Source organism: Nymphalis io, chromosome 22, assembly GCF_905147045.1.
Source record: "Nymphalis io chromosome 22, ilAglIoxx1.1, whole genome shotgun sequence".
Lineage (NCBI taxonomy): Eukaryota > Metazoa > Arthropoda > Insecta > Lepidoptera > Nymphalidae > Nymphalis > Nymphalis io.
The window spans coordinates 10262501-10285000 of NC_065909.1; the positions used below are offsets into that span (position 1 = coordinate 10262501).

A 22500-nucleotide genomic window follows, 5' to 3' on the forward strand; every position below is an offset into this window, starting at 1 on the left:
TTATATTATCTTTCTGTTATAGTTCAAATGCAATGATCGAATCTAGTGTCATTTTAAAATATTTCAGATAAATAAAGTATGTTATCGTCGTAAAATGTAAACTTCGATTCCACAATACACGAACGTACCGCGTTAATTTTTTCACATTTGAAAGATATTTTATTATCGTTCTGTTATAGTTCAAATGCAATGATCGAATGAAATCACTCGGATATCGTTATCGTGTTCGATTCTAGTGTAATTTTAAAATATTTCAGATAAATAAAGTATGATATCGTCGTAAAATGTAAACTTCGATTCCACAATACACGAACGTACCGCGTTAATTTTTTCACATTTTGAAGATATTATATTATCGTTCTGTTATATTTCAAATGCAATGATCGAATCTAGTGTCATTTTAAAATATTTCAGATAAATAAAGTATGTTATCGTCGTAAAATGTAAACTTCGATTCTACAATACACGAACGTACCGCGTTAATTTTTTCACATTTGAAGGATATTATATAATCTTTCTGTTATAGTTCAAATGCAATGATCGAATCTAGTGTCATTTTAAAATATTTCAGATAAATAAAGTATGTTATCGTCGTAAAATGTAAACTTCGATTCCACAATACACGAACGTACCGCGTTAATTTTTTCACATTTGAAAGATATTATAAGATGTAAATTTTGTAGTGTCACGTTCGTGGTTAGTTCGTGTCATGAACGATGTCGCTAAAGTATGTTATCGTCGTAAAATGTAAACTTCGATTCCACAATACACGAACGTACCGCGTTAATTTTTTCACATTTGAAAGATATTTTATTATCGTTCTGTTATAGTTCAAATGCAATGATCGAATGAAATCACTCGGATATCGTTATCGTGTTCGATTCTAGTGTAATTTTAAAATATTTCAGATAAATAAAGTATGATATCGTCGTAAAATGTAAACTTCGATTCCACAATACACGAACGTACCGCGTTAATTTTTTCACATTTTGAAGATATTATATTATCGTTCTGTTATATTTCAAATGCAATGATCGAATCTAGTGTCATTTTAAAATATTTCAGATAAATAAAGTATGTTATCGTCGTAAAATGTAAACTTCGATTCCACAATACACGAACGTACCGCGTTAATTTTTTCACATTTGAAAGATATTTTATTATCGTTCTGTTATAGTTCAAATGCAATGATCGAATGAAATCACTCGGATATCGTTATCGTGTTCGATTCTAGTGTAATTTTAAAATATTTCAGATAAATAAAGTATGATATCGTCGTAAAATGTAAACTTCGATTCCACAATACACGAACGTACCGCGTTAATTTTTTCACATTTGAAGGATATTATATTATCTTTCTGTTATAGTTCAAATTTAGTGATCGAATGAAATCACTCGGATATCGTTATCGTGTTCGATTCTAATGTTATTTTAAAATATTTCAGATAAATAAAGTATGTTATCGTCGTAAAATGTAAACTTCGATTCCACAATACACGAACGTACCGCGTTAATTTTTTCACATTTGAAGGATATTATATTATCTTTCTGTTATAGTTCAAATGCAGTGATCGAATCTAGTGTCATTTTAAAATATTTCAGATAAATAAAGTATGTTATCGTCGTAAAATGTAAACTTCGATTCCACAATACACGAACGTACCGCGTTAATTTTTTCACATTTGAAAGATATTTTATTATCGTTCTGTTATAGTTCAAATGCAATGATCGAATGAAATCACTCGGATATCGTTATCGTGTTCGATTCTAGTGTAATTTTAAAATATTTCAGATAAATAAAGTATGTTATCGTCGTAAAATGTAAACTTCGATTCCACAATACACGAACGTACCGCGTTAATTTTTTCACATTTTGAAGATATTATATTATCGTTCTGTTATATTTCAAATGCAATGATCGAATCTAGTGTCATTTTAAAATATTTCAGATAAATAAAGTATGTTATCGTCGTAAAATGTAAACTTCGATTCTACAATACACGAACGTACCGCGTTAATTTTTTCACATTTGAAGGATATTATATAATCTTTCTGTTATAGTTCAAATGCAATGATCGAATCTAGTGTCATTTTAAAATATTTCAGATAAATAAAGTATGTTATCGTCGTAAAATGTAAACTTCGATTCCACAATACACGAACGTACCGCGTTAATTTTTTCACATTTGAAAGATATTATAAGATGTAAATTTTGTAGTGTCACGTTCGTGGTTAGTTCGTGTCATGAACGATGTCGCTAAAGTATGTTATCGTCGTAAAATGTAAACTTCGATTCCACAATACACGAACGTACCGCGTTAATTTTTTCACATTTGAAGGATATTATATTATCTTTCTGTAATAGTTCAAATGCAATGATCGAATCTAGTGTTATTTTAAAATGTTTCAGATAAATAAAGAATGTTATCGTCGTAAAATGTAAACTTCGATTCCACAATACACGAACGTACCGCGTTAATTTTTTCACATTTGAAGGATATTATATTATCTTTCTGTTATAGTTCAAATGCAATGATCGAATCTAGTTATATTTTAACATATTTCAGATAAATAAAGTATGTTATCGTCGTAAAATGTAAACTTCGATTCCACAATACACGAACGTACCGCGTTAATTTTTTCACATTTGAAAGATATTATATTATCTTTCTGTTATAGTTCAAATGCAATGATCGAATTTAGTGTTATTTTAAAATGTTTCAGATAAATAAAGTATGTTATCGTCGTAAAATGTAAACTTCGATTCCACAATACACGAACGTACCGCGTTAATTTTTTCACATTTGAAGGATATTATATTATCTTTCTGTTATAGTTCAAATTTAGTGATCGAATGAAATCACTCGGATATCGTTATCGTGTTCGATTCTAATGTTATTTTAAAATATTTCAGATAAATAAAGTATGTTATCGTCGTAAAATGTAAACTTCGATTCCACAATACACGAACGTACCGCGTTAATTTTTTCACATTTGAAGGATATTATATTATCTTTCTGTTATAGTTCAAATGCAGTGATCGAATCTAGTGTCATTTTAAAATATTTCAGATAAATAAAGTATGTTATCGTCGTAAAATGTAAACTTCGATTCCACAATACACGAACGTACCGCGTTAATTTTTTCACATTTGAAAGATATTTTATTATCGTTCTGTTATAGTTCAAATGCAATGATCGAATGAAATCACTCGGATATCGTTATCGTGTTCGATTCTAGTGTAATTTTAAAATATTTCAGATAAATAAAGTATGTTATCGTCGTAAAATGTAAACTTCGATTCCACAATACACGAACGTACCGCGTTAATTTTTTCACATTTTGAAGATATTATATTATCGTTCTGTTATATTTCAAATGCAATGATCGAATCTAGTGTCATTTTAAAATATTTCAGATAAATAAAGTATGTTATCGTCGTAAAATGTAAACTTCGATTCTACAATACACGAACGTACCGCGTTAATTTTTTCACATTTGAAGGATATTATATAATCTTTCTGTTATAGTTCAAATGCAATGATCGAATCTAGTGTCATTTTAAAATATTTCAGATAAATAAAGTATGTTATCGTCGTAAAATGTAAACTTCGATTCCACAATACACGAACGTACCGCGTTAATTTTTTCACATTTGAAAGATATTATAAGATGTAAATTTTGTAGTGTCACGTTCGTGGTTAGTTCGTGTCATGAACGATGTCGCTAAAGTATGTTATCGTCGTAAAATGTAAACTTCAATTCCACAATACACGAACGTACCGCGTTAATTTTTTCACATTTGAAGGATATTATATTATCTTTCTGTAATAGTTCAAATGCAATGATCGAATCTAGTGTTATTTTAAAATGTTTCAGATAAATAAAGAATGTTATCGTCGTAAAATGTAAACTTCGATTCCACAATACACGAACGTACCGCGTTAATTTTTTCACATTTGAAGGATATTATATTATCTTTCTGTTATAGTTCAAATGCAATGATCGAATCTAGTAATATTTTAACATATTTCAGATAAATAAAGTATGTTATCGTCGTAAAATGTAAACTTCGATTCCACAATACACGAACGTACCGCGTTAATTTTTTCACATTTGAAAGATATTATATTATCTTTCTGTTATAGTTCAAATGCAATGATCGAATTTAGTGTTATTTTAAAATGTTTCAGATAAATAAAGTATGTTATCGTCGTAAAATGTAAACTTCGATTCCACAATACACGAACGTACCGCGTTAATTTTTTCACATTTGAAAGATATTTTATTATCGTTCTGTTATAGTTCAAATGCAATGATCGAATGAAATCACTCGGATATCGTTATCGTGTTCGATTCTAGTGTAATTTTAAAATATTTCAGATAAATAAAGTATGATATCGTCGTAAAATGTAAACTTCGATTCCACAATACACGAACGTACCGCGTTAATTTTTTCACATTTTGAAGATATTATATTATCGTTCTGTTATATTTCAAATGCAATGATCGAATCTAGTGTCATTTTAAAATATTTCAGATAAATAAAGTATGTTATCGTCGTAAAATGTAAACTTCGATTCTACAATACACGAACGTACCGCGTTAATTTTTTCACATTTGAAGGATATTATATAATCTTTCTGTTATAGTTCAAATGCAATGATCGAATCTAGTGTCATTTTAAAATATTTCAGATAAATAAAGTATGTTATCGTCGTAAAATGTAAACTTCGATTCCACAATACACGAACGTACCGCGTTAATTTTTTCACATTTGAAAGATATTATAAGATGTAAATTTTGTAGTGTCACGTTCGTGGTTAGTTCGTGTCATGAACGATGTCGCTAAAGTATGTTATCGTCGTAAAATGTAAACTTCAATTCCACAATACACGAACGTACCGCGTTAATTTTTTCACATTTGAAGGATATTATATTATCTTTCTGTAATAGTTCAAATGCAATGATCGAATCTAGTGTTATTTTAAAATGTTTCAGATAAATAAAGAATGTTATCGTCGTAAAATGTAAACTTCGATTCCACAATACACGAACGTACCGCGTTAATTTTTTCACATTTGAAGGATATTATATTATCTTTCTGTTATAGTTCAAATGCAATGATCGAATCTAGTAATATTTTAACATATTTCAGATAAATAAAGTATGTTATCGTCGTAAAATGTAAACTTCGATTCCACAATACACGAACGTACCGCGTTAATTTTTTCACATTTGAAAGATATTATATTATCTTTCTGTTATAGTTCAAATGCAATGATCGAATTTAGTGTTATTTTAAAATGTTTCAGATAAATAAAGTATGTTATCGTCGTAAAATGTAAACTTCGATTCCACAATACACGAACGTACCGCGTTAATTTTTTCACATTTGAAGGATATTATATTATCTTTCTGTTATAGTTCAAATTTAGTGATCGAATGAAATCACTCGGATATCGTTATCGTGTTCGATTCTAATGTTATTTTAAAATATTTCAGATAAATAAAGTATGTTATCGTCGTAAAATGTAAACTTCGATTCCACAATACACGAACGTACCGCGTTAATTTTTTCACATTTGAAGGATATTATATTATCTTTCTGTTATAGTTCAAATGCAGTGATCGAATCTAGTGTCATTTTAAAATATTTCAGATAAATAAAGTATGTTATCGTCGTAAAATGTAAACTTCGATTCCACAATACACGAACGTACCGCGTTAATTTTTTCACATTTGAAAGATATTTTATTATCGTTCTGTTATAGTTCAAATGCAATGATCGAATGAAATCACTCGGATATCGTTATCGTGTTCGATTCTAGTGTAATTTTAAAATATTTCAGATAAATAAAGTATGATATCGTCGTAAAATGTAAACTTCGATTCCACAATACACGAACGTACCGCGTTAATTTTTTCACATTTTGAAGATATTATATTATCGTTCTGTTATATTTCAAATGCAATGATCGAATCTAGTGTCATTTTAAAATATTTCAGATAAATAAAGTATGTTATCGTCGTAAAATGTAAACTTCGATTCTACAATACACGAACGTACCGCGTTAATTTTTTCACATTTGAAGGATATTATATAATCTTTCTGTTATAGTTCAAATGCAATGATCGAATCTAGTGTCATTTTAAAATATTTCAGATAAATAAAGTATGTTATCGTCGTAAAATGTAAACTTCGATTCCACAATACACGAACGTACCGCGTTAATTTTTTCACATTTGAAAGATATTATAAGATGTAAATTTTGTAGTGTCACGTTCGTGGTTAGTTCGTGTCATGAACGATGTCGCTAAAGTATGTTATCGTCGTAAAATGTAAACTTCAATTCCACAATACACGAACGTACCGCGTTAATTTTTTCACATTTGAAGGATATTATATTATCTTTCTGTAATAGTTCAAATGCAATGATCGAATCTAGTGTTATTTTAAAATGTTTCAGATAAATAAAGAATGTTATCGTCGTAAAATGTAAACTTCGATTCCACAATACACGAACGTACCGCGTTAATTTTTTCACATTTGAAGGATATTATATTATCTTTCTGTTATAGTTCAAATGCAATGATCGAATCTAGTAATATTTTAACATATTTCAGATAAATAAAGTATGTTATCGTCGTAAAATGTAAACTTCGATTCCACAATACACGAACGTACCGCGTTAATTTTTTCACATTTGAAAGATATTATATTATCTTTCTGTTATAGTTCAAATGCAATGATCGAATCTAGTGTTATTTTAAAATGTTTCAGATAAATAAAGTATGTTATCGTCGTAAAATGTAAACTTCGATTCCACAATACACGAACGTACCGCGTTAATTTTTTCACATTTGAAAGATATTATATTATCGTTCTGTTATAGTTCAAATGCAGTGATCGAATGAAATCACTCGGATATCGTTATCGTGTTCGATTCTAATGTTATTTTAAAATATTTCAGATAAATAAAGTATGTTATCGTCGTAAAATGTAAACTTCGATTCCACAATACACGAACGTACCGCGTTAATTTTTTCACATTTGAAGGATATTATATTATCTTTCTGTTATAGTTCAAATGCAATGATCGAATCTAGTGTCATTTTAAAATATTTCAGATAAATAAAGTATGTTATCGTCGTAAAATGTAAACTTCGATTCCACAATACACGAACGTACCGCGTTAATTTTTTCACATTTCAAAGATATTATATTATCGTTCTGTTATAGTTCAAATTTAGTGATCGAATGAAATCACTCGGATATCGTTATCGTGTTCGATTCTAATGTTATTTTAAAATATTTCAGAAAAATAAAGTATGTTATCGTCGTAAAATGTAAACTTAGATTCCACAATACACGAACGTACCGCGTTAATTTTTTCACATTTTGAAGATATTATATTATCGTTCTGTTATATTTCAAATGCAATGATCGAATCTAGTGTTATTTTAACATATTTTAGATAAATAAAGTATGTTATCGTCGTAAAATGTAAACTTAGATTCCACAATACACGAACGTACCGCGTTAATTTTTTCACATTTCGAAGATATTATATTATCGTTCTGTTATAGTTCAAATTTAGTGATCGAATGAAATCACTCGGATATCGTTATCGTGTTCGATTCTAATGTTATTTTAAAATATTTCAGAAAAATAAAGTATGTTATCGTCGTAAAATGTAAACTTCGATTCCACAATACACGAACGTACCGCGTTAATTTTTTCACATTTCAAAGATATTATATTATCGTTCTGTTATAGTTCAAATTTAGTGATCGAATGAAATCACTCGGATATCGTTATCGTGTTCGATTCTAATATTATTTTAAAATATTTCAGATAAATAAAGTATGTTATCGTCGTAAAATGTAAACTTCGATTCCACAATACACGAACGTACCGCGTTAATTTTTTCACATTTGAAGGATATTATATTATCTTTCTGTTATAGTTCAAATGCAATGATCGAATCTAGTGTCATTTTAAAATATTTCAGATAAATAAAGTATGTTATCGTCGTAAAATGTAAACTTCGATTCCACAATACACGAACGTACCGCGTTAATTTTTTCACATTTGAAAGATATTTTATTATCGTTCTGTTATAGTTCAAATGCAATGATCGAATGAAATCACTCGGATATCGTTATCGTGTTCGATTCTAGTGTAATTTTAAAATATTTCAGATAAATAAAGTATGATATCGTCGTAAAATGTAAACTTCGATTCCACAATACACGAACGTACCGCGTTAATTTTTTCACATTTTGAAGATATTATATTATCGTTCTGTTATATTTCAAATGCAATGATCGAATCTAGTGTCATTTTAAAATATTTCAGATAAATAAAGTATGTTATCGTCGTAAAATGTAAACTTCGATTCTACAATACACGAACGTACCGCGTTAATTTTTTCACATTTGAAGGATATTATATAATCTTTCTGTTATAGTTCAAATGCAATGATCGAATCTAGTGTCATTTTAAAATATTTCAGATAAATAAAGTATGTTATCGTCGTAAAATGTAAACTTCGATTCCACAATACACGAACGTACCGCGTTAATTTTTTCACATTTGAAAGATATTTTATTATCGTTCTGTTATAGTTCAAATGCAATGATCGAATGAAATCACTCGGATATCGTTATCGTGTTCGATTCTAGTGTAATTTTAAAATATTTCAGATAAATAAAGTATGATATCGTCGTAAAATGTAAACTTCGATTCCACAATACACGAACGTACCGCGTTAATTTTTTCACATTTTGAAGATATTATATTATCGTTCTGTTATATTTCAAATGCAATGATCGAATCTAGTGTCATTTTAAAATATTTCAGATAAATAAAGTATGTTATCGTCGTAAAATGTAAACTTCAATTCCACAATACACGAACGTACCGCGTTAATTTTTTCACATTTTGAAGATATTATATTATCGTTCTGTTATATTTCAAATGCAATGATCGAATCTAGTGTTATTTTAAAATGTTTCAGATAAATAAAGTATGTTATCGTCGTAAAATGTAAACTTCGATTCCACAATACACGAACGTACCGCGTTAATTTTTTCACATTTGAAGGATATTATATTATCTTTCTGTTATAGTTCAAATGCAATGATCGAATTTAGTGTTATTTTAAAATGTTTCAGATAAATAAAGTATGTTATCGTCGTAAAATGTAAACTTCGATTCCACAATACACGAACGTACCGCGTTAATTTTTTCACATTTGAAAGATATTATATTATCGTTCTATTATAGTTCAAATGCAGTGATCGAATGAAATCACTCGGATATCGTTATCGTGTTCGATTCTAATGTTATTTTAAAATATTTCAGATAAATAAAGTATGTTATCGTCGTAAAATGTAAACTTCGATTCCACAATACACGAACGTACCGCGTTAATTTTTTCACATTTGAAGGATATTATATTATCTTTCTGTTATAGTTCAAATGCAATGATCGAATCTAGTGTTATTTTAAAATGTTTCAGATAAATAAAGTATGTTATCGTCGTAAAATGTAAACTTCGATTCTACAATACACGAACGTACCGCGTTAATTTTTTCACATTTGAAAGATATTATATTATCGTTCTGTTATAGTTCAAATTTAGTGATCGAATGAAATCACTCGGATATCGTTATCGTGTTCGATTCTAATGTTATTTTAAAATATTTCAGAAAAATAAAGTATGTTATCGTCGTAAAATGTAAACTTCGATTCCACAATACACGAACGTACCGCGTTAATTTTTTCACATTTCAAAGATATTATATTATCGTTCTGTTATAGTTCAAATTTAGTGATCGAATGAAATCACTCGGATATCGTTATCGTGTTCGATTCTAATGTTATTTTAAAATATTTCAGATAAATAAAGTATGTTATCGTCGTAAAATGTAAACTTCGATTCCACAATACACGAACGTACCGCGTTAATTTTTTCACATTTGAAGGATATTATATTATCTTTCTGTTATAGTTCAAATGCAATGATCGAATCTAGTGTCATTTTAAAATGTTTCAGATAAATAAAGTATGTTATCGTCGTAAAATGTAAACTTCGATTCCACAATACACGAACGTACCGCGTTAATTTTTTCACATTTGAAAGATATTTTATTATCGTTCTGTTATAGTTCAAATGCAATGATCGAATGAAATCACTCGGATATCGTTATCGTGTTCGATTCTAGTGTAATTTTAAAATATTTCAGATAAATAAAGTATGATATCGTCGTAAAATGTAAACTTCGATTCCACAATACACGAACGTACCGCGTTAATTTTTTCACATTTTGAAGATATTATATTATCGTTCTGTTATATTTCAAATGCAATGATCGAATCTAGTGTCATTTTAAAATATTTCAGATAAATAAAGTATGTTATCGTCGTAAAATGTAAACTTCGATTCTACAATACACGAACGTACCGCGTTAATTTTTTCACATTTGAAGGATATTATATAATCTTTCTGTTATAGTTCAAATGCAATGATCGAATCTAGTGTCATTTTAAAATATTTCAGATAAATAAAGTATGTTATCGTCGTAAAATGTAAACTTCGATTCCACAATACACGAACGTACCGCGTTAATTTTTTCACATTTGAAAGATATTATAAGATGTAAATTTTGTAGTGTCACGTTCGTGGTTAGTTCGTGTCATGAACGATGTCGCTAAAGTATGTTATCGTCGTAAAATGTAAACTTCAATTCCACAATACACGAACGTACCGCGTTAATTTTTTCACATTTGAAGGATATTATATTATCTTTCTGTAATAGTTCAAATGCAATGATCGAATCTAGTGTTATTTTAAAATGTTTCAGATAAATAAAGTATGTTATCGTCGTAAAATGTAAACTTCGATTCCACAATACACGAACGTACCGCGTTAATTTTTTCACATTTGAAGGATATTATATTATCTTTCTGTTATAGTTCAAATGCAATGATCGAATCTAGTGTTATTTTAACATATTTTAGATAAATAAAGTATGTTATCGTCGTAAAATGTAAACTTCGATTCCACAATACACGAACGTACCGCGTTAATTTTTTCACATTTTGAAGATATTATATTATCGTTCTGTTATATTTCAAATGCAATGATCGAATCTAGTGTTATTTTAACATATTTTAGATAAATAAAGTATGTTATCGTCGTAAAATGTAAACTTCGATTCCACAATACACGAACGTACCGCATTAATTTTTTCACATTTCAAAGATATTTTATTATCGTTCTGTTATAGTTCAAATGCAATGATCGAATGAAATCACTCGGATATCGTTATCGTGTTCGATTCTAATGTTATTTTAAAATATTTCAGAAAAATAAAGTATGTTATCGTCGTAAAATGTAAACTTCGATTCCACAATACACGAACGTGCCGCGTTAATTTTTTCACATTTGAAGGATATTATATTATCTTTCTGTTATAGTTCAAATGCAATGATCGAATCTAGTGTCATTTTAAAATATTTCAGATAAATAAAGTATGTTATCGTCGTAAAATGTAAACTTCGATTCCACAATACACGAACGTACCGCGTTAATTTTTTCACATTTGAAAGATATTATAAGATGTAAATTTTGTAGTGTCACGTTCGTGGTTAGTTCGTGTCATGAACGATGTCGCTAAAGTATGTTATCGTCGTAAAATGTAGACTTTTCACTTCTTTATTACACGAACGTTCCGCGTTTTATACGAAAACACTGAAATCGATAGAGGAGTCCTTCGTGAGTCAATGTCGTGGTTAGTTCGTGTTATGTATCGTTCGCCGTACGTTTAGAAAATATACAATACACGAACGTTCCGCGAAATCTCTTACATCGATAGAGTCCCTCGAGAGTCTGTATAGGGTCACGTTCGTGGTTAGTTCGTGTCATATACGATGTCACTAAAGTATGTTATCGTCGTAAAATGTAAACTTCGATTCCACAATACACGAACGTACCGCGTTAATTTTTTCACATTTGAAGGATATTATATTATCTTTCTGTTATAGTTCAAATGCAATGATCGAATCTAGTGTTATTTTAAAATGTTTCAGATAAATAAAGTATGTTATCGTCGTAAAATGTAAACTTCGATTCTACAATACACGAACGTACCGCGTTAATTTTTTCACATTTGAAAGATATTATATTATCGTTCTGTTATAGTTCAAATTTAGTGATCGAATGAAATCACTCGGATATCGTTATCGTGTTCGATTCTAATGTTATTTTAAAATATTTCAGAAAAATAAAGTATGTTATCGTCGTAAAATGTAAACTTCGATTCCACAATACACGAACGTACCGCGTTAATTTTTTCACATTTCAAAGATATTATATTATCGTTCTGTTATAGTTCAAATTTAGTGATCGAATGAAATCACTCGGATATCGTTATCGTGTTCGATTCTAATGTTATTTTAAAATATTTCAGATAAATAAAGTATGTTATCGTCGTAAAATGTAAACTTCGATTCCACAATACACGAACGTACCGCGTTAATTTTTTCACATTTGAAGGATATTATATTATCTTTCTGTTATAGTTCAAATGCAATGATCGAATCTAGTGTCATTTTAAAATATTTCAGATAAATAAAGTATGTTATCGTCGTAAAATGTAAACTTCGATTCCACAATACACGAACGTACCGCGTTAATTTTTTCACATTTGAAAGATATTTTATTATCGTTCTGTTATAGTTCAAATGCAATGATCGAATGAAATCACTCGGATATCGTTATCGTGTTCGATTCTAGTGTAATTTTAAAATATTTCAGATAAATAAAGTATGATATCGTCGTAAAATGTAAACTTCGATTCCACAATACACGAACGTACCGCGTTAATTTTTTCACATTTTGAAGATATTATATTATCGTTCTGTTATATTTCAAATGCAATGATCGAATCTAGTGTCATTTTAAAATATTTCAGATAAATAAAGTATGTTATCGTCGTAAAATGTAAACTTCGATTCTACAATACACGAACGTACCGCGTTAATTTTTTCACATTTGAAGGATATTATATTATCTTTCTGTAATAGTTCAAATGCAATGATCGAATCTAGTGTCATTTTAAAATATTTCAGATAAATAAAGTATGTTATCGTCGTAAAATGTAAACTTCGATTCCACAATACACGAACGTACCGCGTTAATTTTTTCACATTTGAAAGATATTATAAGATGTAAATTTTGTAGTGTCACGTTCGTGGTTAGTTCGTGTCATGAACGATGTCGCTAAAGTATGTTATCGTCGTAAAATGTAAACTTCAATTCCACAATACACGAACGTACCGCGTTAATTTTTTCACATTTGAAGGATATTATATTATCTTTCTGTAATAGTTCAAATGCAATGATCGAATCTAGTGTTATTTTAAAATGTTTCAGATAAATAAAGTATGTTATCGTCGTAAAATGTAAACTTCGATTCCACAATACACGAACGTACCGCGTTAATTTTTTCACATTTGAAGGATATTATATTATCTTTCTGTTATAGTTCAAATGCAATGATCGAATCTAGTGTTATTTTAACATATTTTAGATAAATAAAGTATGTTATCGTCGTAAAATGTAAACTTCGATTCCACAATACACGAACGTACCGCGTTAATTTTTTCACATTTTGAAGATATTATATTATCGTTCTGTTATATTTCAAATGCAATGATCGAATCTAGTGTTATTTTAACATATTTTAGATAAATAAAGTATGTTATCGTCGTAAAATGTAAACTTCGATTCCACAATACACGAACGTACCGCATTAATTTTTTCACATTTCAAAGATATTTTATTATCGTTCTGTTATAGTTCAAATGCAATGATCGAATGAAATCACTCGGATATCGTTATCGTGTTCGATTCTAATGTTATTTTAAAATATTTCAGATAAATAAAGTATGTTATCGTCGTAAAATGTAAACTTCGATTCCACAATACACGAACGTACCGCGTTAATTTTTTCACATTTGAAGGATATTATATTATCTTTCTGTTATAGTTCAAATGCAATGATCGAATCTAGTGTCATTTTAAAATATTTCAGATAAATAAAGTATGTTATCGTCGTAAAATGTAAACTTCGATTCCACAATACACGAACGTACCGCGTTAATTTTTTCACATTTGAAAGATATTATAAGATGTAAATTTTGTAGTGTCACGTTCGTGGTTAGTTCGTGTCATGAACGATGTCGCTAAAGTATGTTATCGTCGTAAAATGTAGACTTTTCACTTCTTTATTACACGAACGTTCCGCGTTTTATACGAAAACACTGAAATCGATAGAGGAGTCCTTCGTGAGTCAATGTCGTGGTTAGTTCGTGTTATGTATCGTTCGCCGTACGTTTAGAAAATATACAATACACGAACGTTCCGCGAAATCTCTTACATCGATAGAGTCCCTCGAGAGTCTGTATAGGGTCACGTTCGTGGTTAGTTCGTGTCATATACGATGTCACTAAAGTATGTTATCGTCGTAAAATGTAAACTTCGATTCCACAATACACGAACGTACCGCGTTAATTTTTTCACATTTGAAGGATATTATATTATCTTTCTGTTATAGTTCAAATGCAATGATCGAATCTAGTGTTATTTTAAAATGTTTCAGATAAATAAAGTATGTTATCGTCGTAAAACGTAAACTTCGATTCTACAATACACGAACGTACCGCGTTAATTTTTTCACATTTGAAAGATATTATATTATCGTTCTGTTATAGTTCAAATTTAGTGATCGAATGAAATCACTCGGATATCGTTATCGTGTTCGATTCTAATGTTATTTTAAAATATTTCAGAAAAATAAAGTATGTTATCGTCGTAAAATGTAAACTTCGATTCCACAATACACGAACGTACCGCGTTAATTTTTTCACATTTCAAAGATATTATATTATCGTTCTGTTATAGTTCAAATTTAGTGATCGAATGAAATCACTCGGATATCGTTATCGTGTTCGATTCTAATGTTATTTTAAAATATTTCAGATAAATAAAGTATGTTATCGTCGTAAAATGTAAACTTCGATTCCACAATACACGAACGTACCGCGTTAATTTTTTCACATTTGAAGGATATTATATTATCTTTCTGTTATAGTTCAAATGCAATGATCGAATCTAGTGTCATTTTAAAATATTTCAGATAAATAAAGTATGTTATCGTCGTAAAATGTAAACTTCGATTCCACAATACACGAACGTACCGCGTTAATTTTTTCACATTTGAAAGATATTTTATTATCGTTCTGTTATAGTTCAAATGCAATGATCGAATGAAATCACTCGGATATCGTTATTGTGTTCGATTCTAGTGTAATTTTAAAATATTTCAGATAAATAAAGTATGATATCGTCGTAAAATGTAAACTTCGATTCCACAATACACGAACGTACCGCGTTAATTTTTTCACATTTTGAAGATATTATATTATCGTTCTGTTATATTTCAAATGCAATGATCGAATCTAGTGTCATTTTAAAATATTTCAGATAAATAAAGTATGTTATCGTCGTAAAATGTAAACTTCGATTCTACAATACACGAACGTACCGCGTTAATTTTTTCACATTTGAAAGATATTTTATTATCGTTCTGTTATAGTTCAAATGCAATGATCGAATGAAATCACTCGGATATCGTTATCGTGTTCGATTCTAGTGTAATTTTAAAATATTTCAGATAAATAAAGTATGATATCGTCGTAAAATGTAAACTTCGATTCCACAATACACGAACGTACCGCGTTAATTTTTTCACATTTTGAAGATATTATATTATCGTTCTGTTATATTTCAAATGCAATGATCGAATCTAGTGTCATTTTAAAATATTTCAGATAAATAAAGTATGTTATCGTCGTAAAATGTAAACTTCGATTCTACAATACACGAACGTACCGCGTTAATTTTTTCACATTTGAAGGATATTATATAATCTTTCTGTTATAGTTCAAATGCAATGATCGAATCTAGTGTTATTTTAAAATGTTTCAGATAAATAAAGTATGTTATCGTCGTAAAATGTAAACTTCGATTCCACAATACACGAACGTACCGCGTTAATTTTTTCACATTTGAAGGATATTATATTATCTTTCTGTTATAGTTCAAATGCAATGATCGAATCTAGTAATATTTTAACATATTTCAGATAAATAAAGTATGTTATCGTCGTAAAATGTAAACTTCGATTCCACAATACACGAACGTACCGCGTTAATTTTTTCACATTTGAAAGATATTATATTATCTTTCTGTTATAGTTCAAATGCAATGATCGAATTTAGTGTTATTTTAACATATTTTAGATAAATAAAGTATGTTATCGTCGTAAAATGTAAACTTCGATTCCACAATACACGAACGTACCGCATTAATTTTTTCACATTTCAAAGATATTTTATTATCGTTCTGTTATAGTTCAAATGCAATGATCGAATGAAATCACTCGGATATCGTTATCGTGTTCGATTCTAATGTTATTTTAAAATATTTCAGATAAATAAAGTATGTTATCGTCGTAAAATGTAAACTTCGATTCCACAATACACGAACGTACCGCGTTAATTTTTTCACATTTGAAGGATATTATATTATCTTTCTGTTATAGTTCAAATGCAATGATCGAATCTAGTGTCATTTTAAAATATTTCAGATAAATAAAGTATGTTATCGTCGTAAAATGTAAACTTCGATTCCACAATACACGAACGTACCGCGTTAATTTTTTCACATTTGAAAGATATTTTATTATCGTTCTGTTATAGTTCAAATGCAATGATCGAATGAAATCACTCGGATATCGTTATCGTGTTCGATTCTAGTGTAATTTTAAAATATTTCAGATAAATAAAGTATGATATCGTCGTAAAATGTAAACTTCGATTCTTTGTTTGTTTTATTCCTTGCGACGGGGAGGGGGTTGATATTATATATAAAACATTAAAAAAAAAATAATTCGAAAAAAATACATCCGCCGTTATGAAGCGCCGAATGTCATATTCATCGTCCGGCATATACATAGAGTACGTTCGGTTCGAACGTCGAACGATATATATGAAAATATTATTTCGTGAGACGCGTCGCAACCGTTCAAGATAAGACTCTATCGAAAAGTTGTTTTCTTCTAGTAATGTTGTATTATATTATAATGTATTGCTGCCGCGGTCGTCGTCGTCGTAAGCTCGTCGCGGCGTTGTCGTTTTACAATAATAATATATACAAATAATGTGGAGAAATATACTTTTCGTTCCATAACTGTGCCGACCGACGGACGTACGTAAGTTGCTCTTTCTAAAGCGACTCCGGCGTCGTCATCGCTCCTCTCTCTACAAATTCATCGACATGATAACGTATGATGTTCTCGTGTAGATTTATTGTGGACCCCGATGTGTGGTGCGATGACGATGTCTTCGGAGATAAACGCCGCAGACGGAGTTTTTAAAAGATTCAGTACGTTCGTTTAATGCATATAGAAATGTATGCGAAACGGTCGTTCCTAAAACTCTTTATATTAACAAAAACTATCATGTACGAAAAATACATAACCCGAGTATCGGTACGAACACTCAAACACCGGGCGTCGATCCGAATGTTTCACGACACATATATCCGTTGAACAATAACATACGTGCACATCGTGTACGGAAGTGTTTCTAAAATGAACGATCTCGTTTCGAATATTCATATTCGTGACCGTCGAGTGTCATCTTAGACGAATCGTCGTCGTCGTCGTGCTCTTCTCGGGCTACTTCGGTGTCGTCGGTTATTTATCATTATTTATTATGATAATGAATGAAAAAAGTCAACCGTAAGAGTCTATCGCGTCTAACGCGATCGAATCGATACGGTACGACGAAGCTCGTTTCGAAGCGACGACGAACGAAGACAACGTCGTCGTCGTCGTCGTCGTCGTCGTCGTCGTTGCTGGAAACGAGAATCGAGTTAAATGAGAGAAACTTACGGCGAAGGTGTCGCGTTCGCGCAAGCACGCACGGACGTGTCGTCGTCGTCGTCGAGAATAATCTATGTTAGCTCCCTGGTTGATCCTGCCAGTAGTTATATGCTTGTCTCAAAGATTAAGCCATGCATGTCTCAGTGCAAGCCGTATTAAGGCGATACCGCGAATGGCTCAATATATCAGTTTTGGTTCCTTAGATCTTACTCAGTTACTTGGATAACTGTGGTAATTCTAGAGCTAATACATGCAATCAGAACTCTGACCAGTGATGGGATGAGTGCTTTTATTAGATCAAAACCAATCGACGGAGGGCGTCTCGTCCGAAGTCGTTAATTTTGATGAATCTGGATAACTTTTGCCGATCGCATGGTCCAGTACCGGCGACGCATCTTTCAAATGTCTGCCTTATCAACTTTCGATGGTAGTTTCTGCGACTACCATGGTTGTCACGGGTAACGGGGAATCAGGGTTCGATTCCGGAGAGGGAGCCTGAGAAACGGCTACCACATCCAAGGAAGGCAGCAGGCGCGCAAATTACCCACTCCCGGCACGGGGAGGTAGTGACGAAAAATAACGATACGGGACTCTTTCGAGGCCTCGTAATCGGAATGAGTACACTTTAAATATTTTAACGAGGAACAATTGGAGGGCAAGTCTGGTGCCAGCAGCCGCGGTAATTCCAGCTCCAATAGCGTATACTAAAATTGTTGCGGTTAAAAAGCTCGTAGTTGCATTTGTGCGCCGCGCTGTCGGTGCACCGCATCCGCGGTGATACTGACACGTTTGCGGAGCATATCGTCGGTGAGCCGGCGGTAAAACGCCGGTTCAATATCAAAATCCTATCGCGGTGCTCTTCGGTGAGTGTCGAGGTGGGCCGACAATTTTACTTTGAACAAATTAGAGTGCTCAAAGCGGGCTCAAAATGCCGCTTGAATATTTCGTGCATGGAATAATAGAATATGATCTCGGTTCTATTTTGTTGGTTTTCAGAACTCCGAGGTAATGATTAATAGGGATAACTGGGGGCATTCGTATTGCGACGTTAGAGGTGAAATTCTTGGATCGTCGCAAGACGAACATCAGCGAAAGCATTTGCCAAAGGTGTTTTCATCAATCAAGAACGAAAGTTAGAGGTTCGAAGGCGATTAGATACCGCCCTAGTTCTAACCGTAAATATGTCATCTAGCGATCCGCCGACGTTACTACAATGGCTCGGCGGGCAGCTTCCGGGAAACCAAAGATTTTGGACTCCGGGGGGAGTATGGTTGCAAAGCTGAAACTTAAAGGAATTGACGGAAGGGCACCACCAGGAGTGGAGCCTGCGGCTTAATTTGACTCAACACGGGAAATCTCACCAGGCCCGGACACCGGAAGGATTGACAGATTAATAGCTCTTTCTTGATTCGGTGGGTGGTGGTGCATGGCCGTTCTTAGTTGGTGGAGCGATTTGTCTGGTTAATTCCGGTAACGAACGAGACTCTAGCCTGCTAAATAGGCGTCGTCATTTAGGTGTGCCCGATTTCGGTCGAGCAACTCACTGGCGGCGTATTAAAATTCTTCTTAGAGGGACCGGCGGCTTCGAGCCGCACGAGATTGAGCAATAACAGGTCTGTGATGCCCTTAGATGTCCTGGGCCGCACGCGCGCTACACTGAAGGAATCAGCATGTTCTCCCTGGCCTAGAGGCCCGGGCAACCCGTTGAAACTCCTTCGTGCTGGGGATTGGGGTTTGCAATTATCCCCCATAAACGAGGAATTCCTAGTAAGCGCGAGTCATAAGCTCGCGTTGATTACGTCCCTGCCCTTTGTACACACCGCCCGTCGCTACTACCGATTGAATGATTTAGTGAGGTCTTCGGACCGACACGCGGTGGCTTCACGGCCGTCGGCGTTGCTGGGAAGTTGACCAAACTTGATCATTTAGAGGAAGTAAAAGTCGTAACAAGGTTTCCGTAGGGGAACCTGCGGAAGGATCATTAACGTACGTTTATCTATCTCGAATTCTGTTTCGTCTCTGTGCGGATCGAGCTCTTCTCTGTATACGAGCGAGATAAATAGTGCAGCACGAAAGAGCAATGAGAGTGCCGATATACATACGACGATATAATAAAACAATAACAACAACCAAAAAGAATCATAATACGAAAAAATGCGAATTCGATCGGTGGATCGCATTATCGTTTCTCCGACGACGACGACGACGACGACGACGACGACTACGTCGTCTTCGTCTAGGCGTTCGTTGATATACGAGTCGTCATCGCCTTCGACGTTAGTATCATCACGTATGAAAATAACGATATTCGCAAAAAAATATATAAATAAAATACGTATCGCTGAAGCGTCGTCATCGAATCGATATACGTATATATATATAAAACGTAGTATTATAAAAAGAGATACGAATATAACGATCGTCGTAAGACGTATGTAATCGTGTACTTTCAATTCGAATGTGGACGTCGTATGTACGCGGCGAACGTAACTAGCGAGAACGCTAGCTAACGAACATCGAAGTTGCACGCGTGCAGTCTTCACTCGTCGTTACCGTAGTCGTCTTCGTTATACCTGTGTACGTAGACCGGCAAGAATCCGCGCCGCGAGTCACATGTATAATATATATACGACACTGTATACGTTTCGAGTTCAAGACTCTCGTCGCTCTTCGTTTTCGTTTTCGTCTTTCGTTCTTCGTCTACGTCTACGTCTACGTCTACGTTACGCGTCGTCGTCTCCGTTCGATTACGAGTCTCGTCATCGTTTACATCGATCGGTCGTTATGTGAGTGTCGATTTGAATTCGTTTTTGAATTTAATATGATATCGATCCGTGGTGACGTCGATGTGTTTTCGTGTTTTGTGTTTTATGCGTTATATCATATTTTCATAGAGGCCTCGTGCTTTCGATCGATACGTGCGATGATGCGTTTCACACGCTCTCCTAGACGATGATACGATGATCGACGATCAGTCAGTCAGTCGATCGGTCAGTCGGCGGGGATACGAGAAGCGTCCGCTGAAAGTTTCGTTTGTTTTTTTCGTAAAATGAAATAAAACAAAATGCGGTTCGGCGTTCGTATGTCGTTCGGGTGCGAGACGACGACTCCGAATATAATAAAAACGGGGTCGTTCAACGCGTCCCTTCTGATGTTTCGACGTCGGTTTCTCGAGGAAAGCACGATGTTGTCGTCTTTCGATAGCGCATCGTCATCTTCAAATAACGTATATTTTTTTTTTATTTTTTTTTTTTAATATATTTTTTTTTTTTTAATTTTTATTTATATACTGAAAAGAAATAAAAAAAGAAAAAAAAAAAAAATTTAAACAAACTAATATCACGGGCGTGTATAGAATCGCTTCAGTGATCGTAGAAACTAATCATCATGAAAATAAACAATTACCCTGGACGGTGGATCACTTGGCTCGCGGGTCGATGAAGAACGCAGTTAACTGCGCGTCATAGTGTGAACTGCAGGACACATTTGAACATCGACATTTCGAACGCACATTGCGGTCCGTGGAGAAACATCCAGGACCACTCCTGTCTGAGGGCCGGCTGTATAAGAATATATACCACACTGTTCAATGTTTAATGTGTATATAGTTTTTCGTAATGTTAAACTTTTATACGTTATTCTCGAACACATGACGGTATCCGTTTTAGAGTTCGTTCGTATTCGTATTCGTATACGAACCGACTCTCTCTCGGTCCGTTCAAATATTTCAATACGACGTGTATGTATGTTTATGTACCATGCGTGTTCGTGTATATTACAAAATTTTTGTATTTATATACGGTTCGTGTGTACGTTTACGTCACGGAGTTTCGTTATGCGCGATGTGTGAGAGACCGAGAGCGTCGCTCGCTCTACCGATTCGTACGTCTACGTCGTCTACGTCGTCGTCGTCGTCTTCGTCGATCGGTCTAGTCGAGAGCGCGCCCCCATCTCCGACCTTTCGATCGTCGTTCTATCGTTCGATCAAAGAGGGTAATCGGATATATGAGGGCCGATCTCTTCTAGTCTAGTGAGAGAGCGAGAGTTCGTACGTTTCTCGTTATCGAACATCGATCGAACGTATATCGATAAAACAGCTCCGTTGTTTTCGTTACGACGTATACACATAAAGCGCGCATTGCGTACGTGATGACATGTAAACGTCGTATTCGTTTTCGAGGCGTGTCGTGTCGTGTCGCGTCGCGTCGTGTCGTCTCTCGTGTCTGTGTTATCATTATATACACAGACGGCGGGGTGGCGAACGAACGAACGCGCGCACGTGCGTGCACGCGCGATAACGAATAGTAGGCGGACTCGACGTCCGAAGAGCGCGTCGACGCCGACGTCGGAACGGACGGATGATGATGAAGATCTCGTCTCGTCTCGTCTCGTCTCGACGAAAGCGGCGCCGTCGCGTTGACGGATATCGCGTCTGCCTCGTTTTTTTTTTTATCGTTGGCCTCAGATCAGGGAGGATCA

At 33.0% G+C, this 22500-nt stretch overlaps 1 long non-coding RNA gene and 2 other non-coding genes across 3 annotated transcripts in view; 2 read left to right on the forward strand and 1 right to left on the reverse strand.

Moving 5' to 3' along the window:
* The window catches only part of LOC126777297 (uncharacterized), a 33679-nt gene that overhangs the window by 9288 nt on the left and 1891 nt on the right, over positions 1-22500 (reverse strand). The window lies entirely within an intron of this gene.
* Positions 18103-20005, forward strand: LOC126777413 (small subunit ribosomal RNA). Its single transcript, XR_007670054.1, has one exon. It is a non-coding gene; the product is annotated as a small subunit ribosomal RNA (ribosomal RNA).
* LOC126777398 (5.8S ribosomal RNA) lies at positions 21424-21580 on the forward strand. Its single transcript, XR_007670042.1, has one exon. It is a non-coding gene; the product is annotated as a 5.8S ribosomal RNA (ribosomal RNA).